The 13959-nt window shown below is 45.4% G+C and overlaps 1 pseudogene; it reads left to right on the forward strand.

Annotated features, from left to right (window-relative positions):
* Nucleotides 1-5671: 5671 nt before the first annotated feature.
* Nucleotides 5672-11039, forward strand: LOC125524061 (annotated as a pseudogene).
* The last annotated feature ends 2920 nt before the right edge of the window (nucleotides 11040-13959 follow it).

Below are 13959 nucleotides of genomic sequence, written 5' to 3' on the forward strand. Positions count from 1 at the left end.
CGGTGTCACCGACAGTATGGGTCCACGCGCCTTTTCCCTTCAGCCAGTGCCCTAAGGCGCCCCCGGTGCGCTTGGTTCGACTTGGGTTCACCGGATATAATTTCGGCCCAATCCGATGAAAAACGAGTATCTAGGACGCGGCTGGGCATTTTTTTGTATCGGCCATAAAAAGGCACCCTGCGGCTATTTTGGGGGAGGGGGAGGGAGGGGAGAGATGCTCTAACTCGTGTGGGCTGCGAGCAGCCGAGGAACCTATCCCTAATTTATGCTTGCTCTTGTTTAATGCATGTAGTACTTCGTACTAGCAGATTGGCCTCCGGAATGTGGCTTTTGAGTTTATAAACTGCGATTATTCTTTGTTGCCTATGTGTAGCTCCAGATTGACTTGAAAATAATTCTCACAAAGAAGTGATTGTTAGTTGTTGTGAATGCAGATTTCAGAAGAAAAAAACAACAACTTATTATTGTCTTGTTCAGTGGCCAAAAGCTAAAAATGTTCCCATCTAAGCTCTCAAGTTGGTTCCATGTTGGGGCCTACAGCCCCCCTACCTCGGCCGTTGGTCTTGTTCATACTGGCAATTTGAGGTCTTCTCATGTGAATCTAGCATATCTGAATCAGGCCGTAATATCAGGTCAAAATAAGATTAGGTAAACTATGACTGATCTAAGCACCTTATGTGAAATTGGTGAAACATGGTGCTCCTACATTTCAACTTTCTTTCACACACTTGTAAACAAGAACATGCTATTATTGCTGCAAGATTCCAACCTGGTAAGAAACAGATGCTATGGCTAGCACGGACGGATTTTCTTTGTGAAAGCGTCTCGTAGACTTGTGCCGAGCTCGCCGCCGTCGGGACTAGTACGCGTTATTTTTAGCTGAGCCCGTGTGTTGTTTAGGCTGGCCACAGTGGGAATAACATCACTAGTAACATCACACTTTTCAAGATAATTTTGCTTATGTGACACATATTTAATGTTGAGAGAGGTGATGATGGTAACTTAGCTAGTTAGGCTAATCATAGTGGGAGTAACTTAGCTAGTAACATAGTGCACTCCAATTTTTTCTTATGTGGCAAGTAATAAATAAGAGATGGTAACATAATATGTTACTGTAACATAATATGTTTCTTTCCTCCTCCCGACCCGACTCCTCCTCCCGACCCTGTGCGGCATCCGCCGGGCCGCACCAGGCGGCCACATCCCGATCTCCCCTCGACTCCCCGTGCACCCCCTCCCTGCGCCGCCACCGACAACGTCGCCGGGCAAAGGCCCCGTGGCGCGGCGGCGGCGGACCTCCTCTGGCGTCCTAAGATCTGAGGCGGCGGCCTGATTTGGATCTCCCTCCCGACGAGGATGGCGGGCAGCGGAGGCCGGGGCGCGACGGGGGGTTTGGCTGCAGCCGGCGGGAGTAGTATGAGATGGCGGCAGCGGCGGCCGGGGCGCGTCCCGGGCTGCCGTTACGTCCTCAAACTGCTGCATCTCATCGGATTCGGTGACGGCTCGCTGAAGCACTCCGGGTCTGCATTGCATCACGAGGATTATGGCGATGGTGGTCATCTCCTACGTCGGAGGTGGTCGACCTGAGATTGGATGATCGGATCCCGTGATCTGTAATCTAGTCCCGGCTACGAGTCGGGGAGACATAGTTGTCGGTGAAAACCGAGCCGATGGCGGACGATGGCGGCGTTCTGCGCCGTTACCTTGATGAAGGCATCATTCTGTAACTACTGTCGACCCACTCGTGCTGCTCCGAGGGAAACCCTATGATCTGGTTTTCCAGTTCGGACGATGGCGGCACTGCGGTGTCGTTTCTCTCTTGGGAGCATCGTTTGTGGAGCAGCGCTGGAAGTCAGAGGCAGGAGGTGGAGCGGCTTCGTCTTGCACAGAGCTTCGGTGGAGATGTCAAGTCATGCCTGACCGATAGGTGCTACGCTTTGTCATGCCTGGTCGGCAGGTGCTAGGCACGACAGATCTTCCAAGGACTTCAAACTGTGTTGGCTGGTGGTACTTGGCAGCATGGCGCTGAGGTGTATCAGTGACGACCGCGACGTGCTCAGCTATTTGCGTGCAGGAAGGAGGTGCCGTTGGGCGCCGTGGTGGCGTCGACGATAGCTAGACTGAGCAAGGTTGATGCATCAGTACAGTTCTGAAGATGGAGCGGTGGCAGTTGGCGGCGGCGGCCTCTGAGAGCACGCCGGACCAGTGTGTGCCCCAGACCCGGCAAGTGGCTAGGTTGGGGTCTCAGGTCTTAGATGTTAGGCTTGGCTGCGATGTCTGTTTGGTATTAGGCCCAGGCTATCTGCGCCCCTTCTTCAGCTGGATAGGTGTAGCGACAGTCTGTTGCTTAGACGGTGGCTTTAGTCTTACTGTTAAATCACTTTATAAGGTCTTGTGAGAATAATTAATAAAGTGGCCATATGCATCGCCCAGATACAAAGGCCGGGGGTCATCCTCCTTTTCTATAAAAAAACATAGCACTTTCCAAGATAAAATGAGTATAAGTTAATAAATGAAATCATCTAAGATACTACTATTATGTTACTTTGCATTATGAATGTAGTAACTTAGGCTAGTGTCATACGCATGACACTAGTCTAAGTTAGTCCCCACTATAACTAGCCTTACTGTAACATCACGCACACCAAGACAATATGAGTCTATAGGTTAATAAATGAACCATAACATGACAACACACATATGTTACTACCCACTGTGGAGGTAGTAATATAGTCTAGTAAAATATGATGTTATTAGTCTAAGTTAGTCCCCATTGTGACTAGTCTTAGGTGAAGATGAGGATTGGGTCATTAGGGCACTCAGGGGGTATTTTTGGGGGGCCACAATGCTTAGGGGGCATTTTGAAAATAAGGGAGCTGGAGGCGAGCGCTTCAGTGCAAACTTGTAAATATTAGAGCAGACACTCAGGACGTAGATCGGACGACTGAAAATAACTGGATATAGGGATACACCAGGGACGTGGAGTAACTGAGCGCGAGCTCACAGGAGCTCGTTATCTAGGTCGTTGGTTGGAGCTTCTCGATCTGTGCCATAGTTCTGTATGCGTGCATGCGGTCCGCCAGAAAATCGAGCACTGTTGGGAAATACGTACGCGACAGCGTTGGGTGGTGGGCCTTCACGTGGGGAGAGTCGACGGATCTGACGATAGTTTGGACGGCCGTCAGTCTCCAGCGAGGTGGGCCGTGGAACAAAATCGGTGTTCTCCGTCTGATCCGTGGACCAGGACAATTGCTGAGGGCTGCGGGTACGGTGTGGGACATTTGGAGGAAGCTGAGGACTGTGGCACAGAGGCGATGAGCATGCAGCCTATCAGCAGGTAAGTCGATCTTTGTTTTTCCGGCGATGCTGCCTCCTTTTTGAGCCCTCTGTTTTAGCTAATCCAGAGGATGGCTTTCTCCCAATTTTCAGATCCAGTCCGCTGGAGGAGGTAGGGAATAGCTTGGTGCCGGCTGCTAGTTGTCATTGTCTTTGGTGTGGGGGATTTGTAGGCGGTACCGCAGGCTGAGGACGACGCGGCACACCAGCGGACAGCAGATAGCGGTGGCGAGCAGAAGAAAGAGCTCGCCGCCGACGTCGGAGCTGTCAACGGGAAGACGAATCCCCGAGCACCGGGGTGGAACAAGAGGTCAGTGAATAACAACTTTGCCTTCCAACACGTATTGAGTGATTTAGGAATAAAACGAATGAGTGAGTAAATCATGCAGTTAGAGTGAGTGCTAATTGTTCTACTGCATTCACGAAATTTATGTTGTGTGTGCCCTGTGTGTGAAGGCTGATTTGTTCTCTGCATTCACAAAATTCAGGCTATGTGCGCCTCTGTTTGCAGGCCGATTGGTGTCATCATTAAGAAAAAAATATTGATTTATGTACTGGTGTTTGCAGTCTGTTTTGCTCCCTGCATTTAGAATATTCATCCTATACGCGCCTGTGTTTGTAGGTTGATTGCTCTCTGCAATTAGGAAGTTCATGCTATATGAGGCTGTGTTTGCAAGTTGTTTGCTATCTGCAATTAGAAAATTCATGTTGTATGTGCCTGTGTTTGCAGGCTAAGGATTGGTATTGCCTCCCCGAGCAAAACACCGCGCCTAAACCGAGTAAGTATGTTCTAAAAGGCAGTCAGGTGTTTTGCGGAGAACCCAACTGAAAATGTGATGACATTGGTTCTTGGCACTACTTTCACCTCTGTGGCCGAGGCATATGATTTCTACAATTTGTATTCATGGGAAAAGGGGTTTTCCATCCGGTACGACAAGAGCCGGCTACATGTCCAGAGGACAAAGTGCATGCAGGAGATAGTTTGTGGGTGCTCGGTTAGTGACTAATTTGCTTTTGCTGGTTTGTGATCAGTAATTCGATTCAGTTTGTGAATTTTTTTGCCGGGTAAGGCTGGGGTTGAGAACACAAGGTCTTGCCGTGGCCCATAACGTTACATTCCGTCTGGCTGCGGGGACAGGAACTTCACTTTTCCATTTGACAGAAGGTTGCAATTATCCAGTTCTTCCTAGACAGAAGAGAAGCTGGGGCGGCGGCGTGCTTGCTTGCGTAGGAGGGCGACGCCATTGAAGACATGGAATTCTTTCGACAGCCGGTTAACAGGTGATGTATCCCTAGACTAGTTCAATTATGTAAGATGGTATAGCTGGAGCTACAATTTCTTAGAGATTTCCCCCTCCCAACATGTCAGGATTCCAATCCTTGAGGGGATGGATGGCACCGATCAACTGCTGGATATGGGGAAGTACGCCTGCCGGCCCTTGGAGCTCCACTGCTGGCAGCCATGAGTCATAAGCAGTGGAAGTGATGAGTGGGAGGCATAGCTCCTAGATGTGGATGCCGGACCAGTTAAGGGGAAGCGCAACTCTCTGACTATATCTCAGCAATCAATGGGGAAGGTGAATCCAGAGACTCCTGGATGGACAAAAAGGTTAGTTTGTAGCATTATTATCCTCGTCAGATTACAAATTAAGGATTATAGGTACGTGTAATTAGTTAATTAAGTGCTAGGAACATGTCGTTGACTTGTAGTTGACATTATAGCTTATTTCATAGTTATAAGTTTGTTGTAGGGTGCTTCATAGGATATGTTCTGTAGTTCCTCAATAATTTATGGAATATACCACACTCGTGATATAAGTAATGTTGAGTAATCAATTTTGAGGACACCGGAAATTTGCAAATGTGATCAACTAAGTCATGCAGGGTGCGGTTTTCCACAACTTGTATTTTTGTGCTATCAGGGTTAGTATTAAATGTTGAGAGGACGAAATGCATGTAGGAAATTATTTGAGGTTGCGTGCTAAGTCTTGATGATGCAAAAACCAGGAAAAAAGGTGAACTAGTTTGTGAAGGAAATGATTTTAAATTTCTATATTGTTGATATACAGGGGAAGCAGGGTTAGAGAATACACAATCATGCCCTTGTGAATGCCCTACACTGACCCAGTTGCTTAGGTCAGAGGACAATGGTTTGTAAATATCTAAGCACAAGGAGAAACACAATCCACTACTGGAAATAGGGAATTTGCCATCAGCCAGCTCTTTGCCATCTGCCAGCTGATGGCAAAGAACGTCTTTGCCATCTGCTTATAAAAAACAGATGGCAAAGAACTGACAGACGGCAAAGAACATGGTTGCCATCAACCAATTCTTTGCCATCTGCTAGTGTATGGCAAATAATCTTTGCCATCTGCCAGCAGATGGCAAAGAGGTTGGCAAATCCTATGGCCGTCAAGCATGTAACGGCGTACCAGCCCCACCTCTTTGCCATCTGCCAGCAGACGGCAAAGATTCTTTGCCATCTGCTGGCAGATGGCAAAGAGATGGGGTTATTTTTTTCCAGGTAAAAAAACTGTGGGGTTATCCCCTCCCTCTCTCCCCACCCATCCAGGTAAAAAAAAGACGTTCGCATCTCATCCACACACCACCACCTACCTCCTCCCTCTCCGCCTCCTGTGCCCCTTCCTCCCACCCCCATCCCCATCCCGCTTCGCCTTCCCCCACCACCCCGACCTCCTCGACCTCTACCTCCCCGCCGATCCCTTCTTCGCCCCGCCCCCTATCCCCTCCCCACACGCCTTCCTCCTGCACGACCTCACCGACCGCGTCGCCGCGCTCGAGCTCGCGGCCCGCGCGGCCGCCCCGCAACCGGCGCGCCGCAAGTACACCTACGCGGCCACGGAGCCCGGCGGCCGGAAGGTCAAGTGGACGGCGGAGGAGAAGCCGCGCGGCGGGGGCCGGGCGCTCAAGTGGGAGGCGGAGCTCGCCTCCCCCAACGACGACGGATTCGACCGCAAGTGGAGGTGGGAGGCCAAGTCCAGGGCGGCGCCGGAGGCAAGACCAAGACCAAGTGGGGCACCGAGATCAAGGGCAAAGGCTCGCTCGAGCCATGGTCGCATGCCTACACCTGGGAGGAGGACTTCACCGCCTCCGACGACGACGAGGATGAGCTGGAGGTCGAGGAGCGCAGGCCGGAGAAGCCCAAGAAGATCAAGGCCGCCGCCAAGGACAAGGAGGTTGACAAGAAGAAGAAGAAGCCGGCGAGGACGTGTGTCCAGATCGAGGAGATCCCCGAGGACAACACCGCCGGCTGCGACGCCATCCGCAAGGTACGGTACTCAGCACAAAAGATGAGATTTTTGCGGGGGTTTGGGTTCTGTGGCCCGATCTGAACGAAATGTGTGATTTCCAGTAGAATTTCCAATAGAACCAAGTTACCTCTCGCTAGATTTGAGAGAAAATTTGGAATTTTAGAGGATGCTAGTGTCCACACTCTAGATCTGTGCTTAGTACTGGCTACAGATTGACTGAACTCTGCTCTAAATGATATCAGCTTGAGGATTCTGCTCCCTTGCAATGCACTACTGTCATATGTGTACTGACCGCCTGACATTTGTCTCTCTTTCTGATAATGCAGGCCTTTGCCATGGGGAACGGCAAGGGGAAGGCCAAGGAGCTGTCGCCGCAGGATGCCGCGCTGCTCATCCAGATGAACTACAGGGCGCACCTCGCCCACCGCTCCCAGGTGCTCAGCTGCCTGCGCGATCTCGCCGTCGCCAAGGCCAAGCTCAAGGAGCTCCGGTCCCTCTTCTACAACCTCTCCTACAGGAGCCGCCTCTCGCACGACCACGAGGAGCGCCAGAGGTTCTCCGAGAAGATCATTGTCCTGCTCCTCACTGTCGAAGCGCTCGAGGTGAGCTCCGTCACGGCCTGTTTACGATTGCCGATTGCTGATTGCTGATTGCCATTGCTGTGCTGTGGATTTGAAATTCAGTTACTGCATACAGTGGTTAACACTACTAGTCGTCAAACCCGTGCGATGCACGGGCTAGTCTTTCTACTATATTTTACCATAAGAATTGGATTTTTTGGGCATTTAATCCATATATAGCAATAAGTGATGTCCTAACCAACAGATCCTAAGAATGAACCTTTTCTAAATTATGATTTTCTAGTGCAACGTGTACGCTACTGACCAACATGTCAAATGGAAAGCACTTTATTCTCTGCATCATATACTCACGCCGGTGTAAAGAGCCAAAGGGTTCGTAGTTCACATATATAGACTATGTAGAGGAATCATCTTCCTCAACAAATTCTTTGAGAGTTTGACCTATGTCTCTCTCACCGTAAGAATATCAGAAAAATAATCTTTTAGAGCACATGCCTCGGGGAAAGTGAAAAATGAATACTGAAACTGGTTTGTCACATGCATTATATTTGGTTTAATTTAAAAGTATACAATTCAGATCAATCTGGATATTTTCTGCATGCATTACGTAGTACAAGGCCAGGTAGTAAGCATTCCGATCAACAAAAAATGTCGTAAGATAGATAATTTGAACGTACAGACCTTATACAAATAGTAGGTATGAAACAAAAGAGAGAGACAACATAGTGGTAGAACATGGATAGAGCAGATTTGGAGAAGTGCGATGATCATCTTGTATTACCTTTCCTCCTATAGTCCCCTTCAGAACGAAAATAATTACAGTATATGTGCTAAGTTAATCCATAAAAAAGGTAAAACAAAAAGAACTATACAAAAGCCAGATTCAGGTATTGCTTTCGAAAAATCTTTAAGCAATGCAACTTACAAAAACAACCATATATTTATCATTGATATTGTTAGTAAAAATTTATCATATATTTCAAAGTTCTCATAGCATCACTGCAAGATGCGAAACCATTTGCAGACATCTTATTATTTATCAAAAGCACGGTTTCTTTTTTGCAGGAATTCTATGCTATTTAGTTTCATAACGTTTTGTAATATGAAACTGCCAAAATAAAACTTAGGCGCCACAAATTGGGAAAAGCTCAATATTTTTATTTACAATATATTGTTGCTTATTAACCTCAATCAGCCAAAACAGGTACCAGTGAAACACATCCTTATTAAATAGGCATATGATGTGTAATTTCATAAGCTTCTCTAAATATGAAACCGCCGAAATAGGATAACCAAGAAAAACTCGTATAGCTCAGAAAGAACGGGCTGCTAATTGCACACCTCGCCCGTCTCATATTCACATATATATGGACTACACAGATACATCATTAATGATATTACAATCAGGTTACAAAATAACTACTATGTACAGAAGATATCCTACCATCTATATGAGGCTTGGCGTGGACGTCAAGATGAGTGGCAGCTGATGCGGAATTATTAGAAGAGCAGTCGATGCAGCTGGTCATACTCTCACTCAGTATTTCTATGTATCAATATTATGTTGCTAATTATCCCCAATCTGCAGTCAATAGGTATCAGATGAACACTTGCTTATTTATAGAGCTGCAGGTAGGAATCAGTTAAGAGCAGTCGATGCAGCTGGTCATGCTCTATTTAACCTGTAGTTGTTAGAAAAAAATAGTTGTTGTCACATGTGATTCACAGAAAGTTACTGGACATATTTTATCGGTGCAAAAATTGAATTTGGAGTAGCTTGACCAGCTCGATGTTGACAACTGAAAGGATGCTCCTTCTTGTGATGTTGCTTGTCTAGACACCAGGTTTAATTTATAAGCTCACCAGATCTGACCTGATGATCTCGATTAGATATCCATATGTTGTAGGTGAAAATATTCGGGATTTAATCCTTGGAAAGCAGAACACTATCACATGATAGTATAGAAAACAAATTGAACCCGATCCAAAGTCATGGTAGATTCAAGGGAAGAGAGAAATTCAGAACAAAATATTATGAGAAAACGAACCTCATCTAGATGAGAAACAAACCTTAACAAAACAATTGTGATGCAATACACTCCTTGAGCACATCGGATCGACGCCCGAACTTGCTTGCACAATTTGAGAGCAACATGAATTGTTCCTGGGGCTAAGGAGACCATGGAGATTACATGGCCCGTTGTTGCTTTAGGTTGTTTTCTTAAAGGAGAGAGAAAGAGACGTGGAGAAGGTAGATACTTTTGGGGTGTCCTTGGCTTGTACGTGAAAGGATTGTGACCCTTATCTCTTTCGGCTTCTTCTCCTTTTAAGCGCTTTTGTATATCCTTTCATGTTTTTTCTAACTTATCTTCACGGTTGTTGATAGGGAGTATCTCACTCGGCTTCTATTTCTTCTACAGCCGTGAAAACTGCGAGTCTTCTAAAAAAAGATAGTTTGTTATTTGTGGGCCGTTCAAGAAGTTTTTTCTGGCTGATTTTTTCTTGGTCAAGATTTCAGCCAAGGATTACATGGATTAGATAGAACGGCTCTTATTTTCTGATTAATGTGTAATTTGTTGGGAGTCTATATATAATTAGTATAGCTATAGATAGATACATATAGATAGATAGATAGATGTATACAAAATTACAAATAAAATACAGTATATTATGTTCTCTCTATCATAGTCATATCAGGTATACTGAATAGTGTACATTAAATCTTGATTATATAGCAATATATGTTTCATACTGTCACAGTAATTACAGAAACTATACTCCCCAAAATCAATCCATTGATTGCCATGAGCTTCATAGTATTTCAACCTTATCAGATCAAACTAACACATGGTGTGCTATAGAAAATACTTCTAGATCTGACATAAATAGCTGAGTGGCTGAGTGAATAGCTTACCTGAAGCTGGAGAGACTGATCCCAGTAGCGCACACTCCAAAAGTTGATGCTGGTGACTGCATGCATCTTCTGCCCTTTGTAGCAGCCATTTATCTATAGATGCTGCTAAAATCACATCCCTGGTAATGCTCCTTTCCTTAACTCCACCATAATGTACGGATGGTTATGAATACAGTGGTGCAGACCTCTCTGCATCTAAACTTGAGCACAGCTTTTGCACGAAACGTTTTCTAAAATACTCCCCACCATTGACATCAGAATCCATAACATGTTGGTTCATGATCATCTCCACGTGCCTGCCTCTGCTCAGTCTAGGAGATTCAGAAACAAAGAGCACATGAGAGCATGCTCAACTTCCAATTCCTTTTTTATGTGAACATAATGACCTATACAGTGGTAGTTCGATCAGTGAGAAACTAATAGATGACATGCTCCTTTGCATCAAGTGTTCACCAGTTCATTAATAATGGGACCAATTTATTCTGCTGTCCAAAGATGTAAAAAACTGTAACCGGATATATGATATATGGCATCCAAGATTGCAGGTGAGTATATTCGGGAATTAATCCTTGGAGTGAACAACACAATGATAGGACATGATAGAAAACAAATTGAACTCGGACATCATAATAATCTTCACATTTTAGTTGCATCATAATAATCTTCTTCTAGTCTTCTTCTTCTAACTTTCTTCTTTCCCATTTTACAGATTTGCTTAAGATCACGGAAGCTTGGGTTGATGGAGTGCTTGTATTTAGTTTTTGTTTTGACCTTGTGAAACTTGCTACCTATGGATGAAACTATGTATATGTACGGATGAAACTTGCTACTATTGGTAACATGTATTGGATATATGTGTTCATGACTATTGGTAATATGTGTTGAATATGCTATATTGGTCATATAAATATATTTGTGTTTGATTTTCTGTGAAAATGAATTGATATAAGAAAAAACAAAATTAAATGGGGCAATATAGTCACTTTGCCATCAGCTGGCAGATGGCAAAGAGGCCACGTGTCATCTACATGTAAAATTTGGGCTGGCCTATTTGGGCTCTTTGCCATCTGCCAGCAGATGGCAGAACTCTTTGCCATGTGCTGGCAGACGGCAAAACATGCAGCCTTTGCCATCTGCTGGCACACGGCAAAGAGCCTGCATACTTTGCCATCTGTTGGCAGACGGCAAAGAGCCTGCAGCCTTTGCCATCTGCTGGCTGACGGCAAAGTATGCCGTTAGCCTTCTAACGGGGCTAACCCCGTTAAGAGGCTTTGCCATCTGCCAGCTGATGGAAAAGCCACAGGCTCTTTTCCATCAGCCAGCAGACGACAAAGAAGCCTTTGCCAGCAGGGTTTCAGACAAACTATTTGCCATCTGCTGACAGATGGCAAAGCCTTTGCCATCTGCTGACCATGCCTTTGCCATCTGCCATGGCAGATGGCAAAGTGCCAGATTCCAGTAGTGATCATTCACTCTCTCCAAATTGGCGGGTAACCGTTCACTGGCCGTCCCACAAACACATAGATGTTTACAACATAATTAGGAGATTTTTTGGTTAAATAAAAAAGTCCCCTTCACTAAGTGATCACTGAGAACATTGTGCAGGAACTTGGGTTGTGAACAAGCGGATGATGATGTGAGGAAAACGATGGAATTATTTAAGGAGTTGGGTGCCAACAATCCGCGGTTCACATATCAAGTTCGAGCAAATTTGGAGGGCCGAATAAAATGTCTGATGTGGACGAATGGTAGCAGCCATTTGCGACTACAGGTGTCTGAGTGGTTTACATGCGAGATGAACCCTAGAGCTCTTAGCTGGACACAACAGTATGTGCATTCAGTGCTACAAATTCCGAAAAAGTGGGTCAAGCCTGAAGTGATGGGTGTATATGCATATTTTTATTTTTGTGAGGGTGCTCAAATAAATTAATCATGACAGTGATGAAGAGCATTTTAACAAGCAATGTATCTCAATAATTAGCAGTTATTTTGGACAGTAATTTTTCATTGGCATATGTAGACAGTGCTGGTACATTTTGACAATTATTTGACATCTTTAAAAGTGGATGATTTCTGTAGAAGCCTGAAGATTGGTGTTCGTAGCAAACTGGTACTGCAAAGTCAATGTGTACTTCTGATAACTGAAACAATATTTTATCTAGGTGATGGCACAGCTAGGTGGCAGTCTGATTACTTATTGTTCCTTCACATTGAGCTGTGATATGCACACGCATATCAAAAGTTTTGACTTGACTATCATGTGTTCGACGAAAGCATCTGCTGATTTAAACATTTCTAGAATGCATGCAGGGTAACGATTGATGTGGCTGCGTAAAGGAGGACACCTTGTCCTAATCGCCCAAGTTCGTTGGAGAAAGCAATTCGTGGGTTCGCTGAGAATCCAGGAGAGAATGTGATTGTACTGAAACTGGGTATAAGATTTGATCTCTAGGTGAAGCATACAACTTGTACTCCTGTGGGAAGGGGTTCAGTATCACATATTGGAAAAGCAGACTAAATGTTTAGAGGACAAAATGCAGGCCGGAAATCATTTGCAGCTGTGCGATGAGTACTTCATTTTGGAATTCTCCATGTTGCACTGCTGGTTTGTTGTGATGTCAATGGCCAAATCTAAAGTTCTGAATGTTGTTTGTGCTATGCAGGGAAGGCTGGCGTTGAGAACAGTCGGTCATGCCATTGTGAGTGTTGGGCTCTTATACGATTGTTGCGATCGGAAGGCAATGGTTGGTGCATATCAGAGCATCGGGAGCAACACATCCAATGTTTGTCTCCTAATTGCGGAGAGACAATACACACAAACACATCGACATTTACAACCAAGACTTGGTGAAGCAGCTACGGCAAAATAACGTCAATCTAGCCAAGGTATACAACATCATAGAGAGTTTTTTCACCAAGCGAGCTCTCCATAATTTGTGTGTGAAAATAAACCATGAGCAGGCATAGGACGATGTGAGCAAAACTATGTAGGTTTTCACTGAACTGGGTGCAAAGGATCGACATTTCACGTATCTTGTGCAGGCTGATAAAGAAAGGGTGAATCAATAAAATTTGGGTGAATGGGAGCAGTAGATTGCAGTAAAATTTTGAGGATAACACAAAAAATTCAAAAATTTAACACCAAGGGCAGGAGGTTCGCCCAAGCTGTGTAGTGTATAAGCAGGGGGTGAGGGGTAGTCGAGGGGCAAACTCTGGTTTCAGTCATCCACGTGAAGCTGTAGTTGGAATAAGATCAAGTTTCAGTGGGAGGTGAAATAGAGTGAATGGCTCTGACCGACTTATCTAGCGCCTCCTCTGTGGCTACGGGTTTCAAAATATACTGAACTGATTATAGATGATTCTGATTAACAGCGGTAAGTTCAGAGCATTAGCTCAGTTCCTGTGTATTGTATTGATATTTTGTAACCTGAAATTGACGTAACGGTGTTGGAAGCGGATGTGTCAGAATCATCCATGAATCAGCGTGGCAGTCAGTGCAGTTTCAGGTGTCTCCGATGGGTCATTGCAGGTACTATGCCTGGCTTTAGGTGCAACTGTGTATAATGTACAATAATATATTATCATGTAATAATGGCCATGTGTGAACGGACGTCTTTGGAACAGAATCTTAGCTGTAACAGCCCACATCATGAGCGAAAATCGGAGCCGGCCTATCCGAGCTAACGGCGTCTGACTTTAATAGTTGTCGGAGTGGGCCAGATGTGGGCCACCGGCTCTTAAAAAAAGTCGCTATACAAAAGTTATATCTGGGTCTGTACATGTCGGGTTGGCAATCGCGAAGGGGCTGAACGGGAGCGATAACGAGAGCATATGTGCGCGAGCTCAGAAAAGGACT

Source organism: Triticum urartu, chromosome 7, assembly GCF_003073215.2.
Source record: "Triticum urartu cultivar G1812 chromosome 7, Tu2.1, whole genome shotgun sequence".
Taxonomy (NCBI): domain Eukaryota; kingdom Viridiplantae; phylum Streptophyta; class Magnoliopsida; order Poales; family Poaceae; genus Triticum; species Triticum urartu.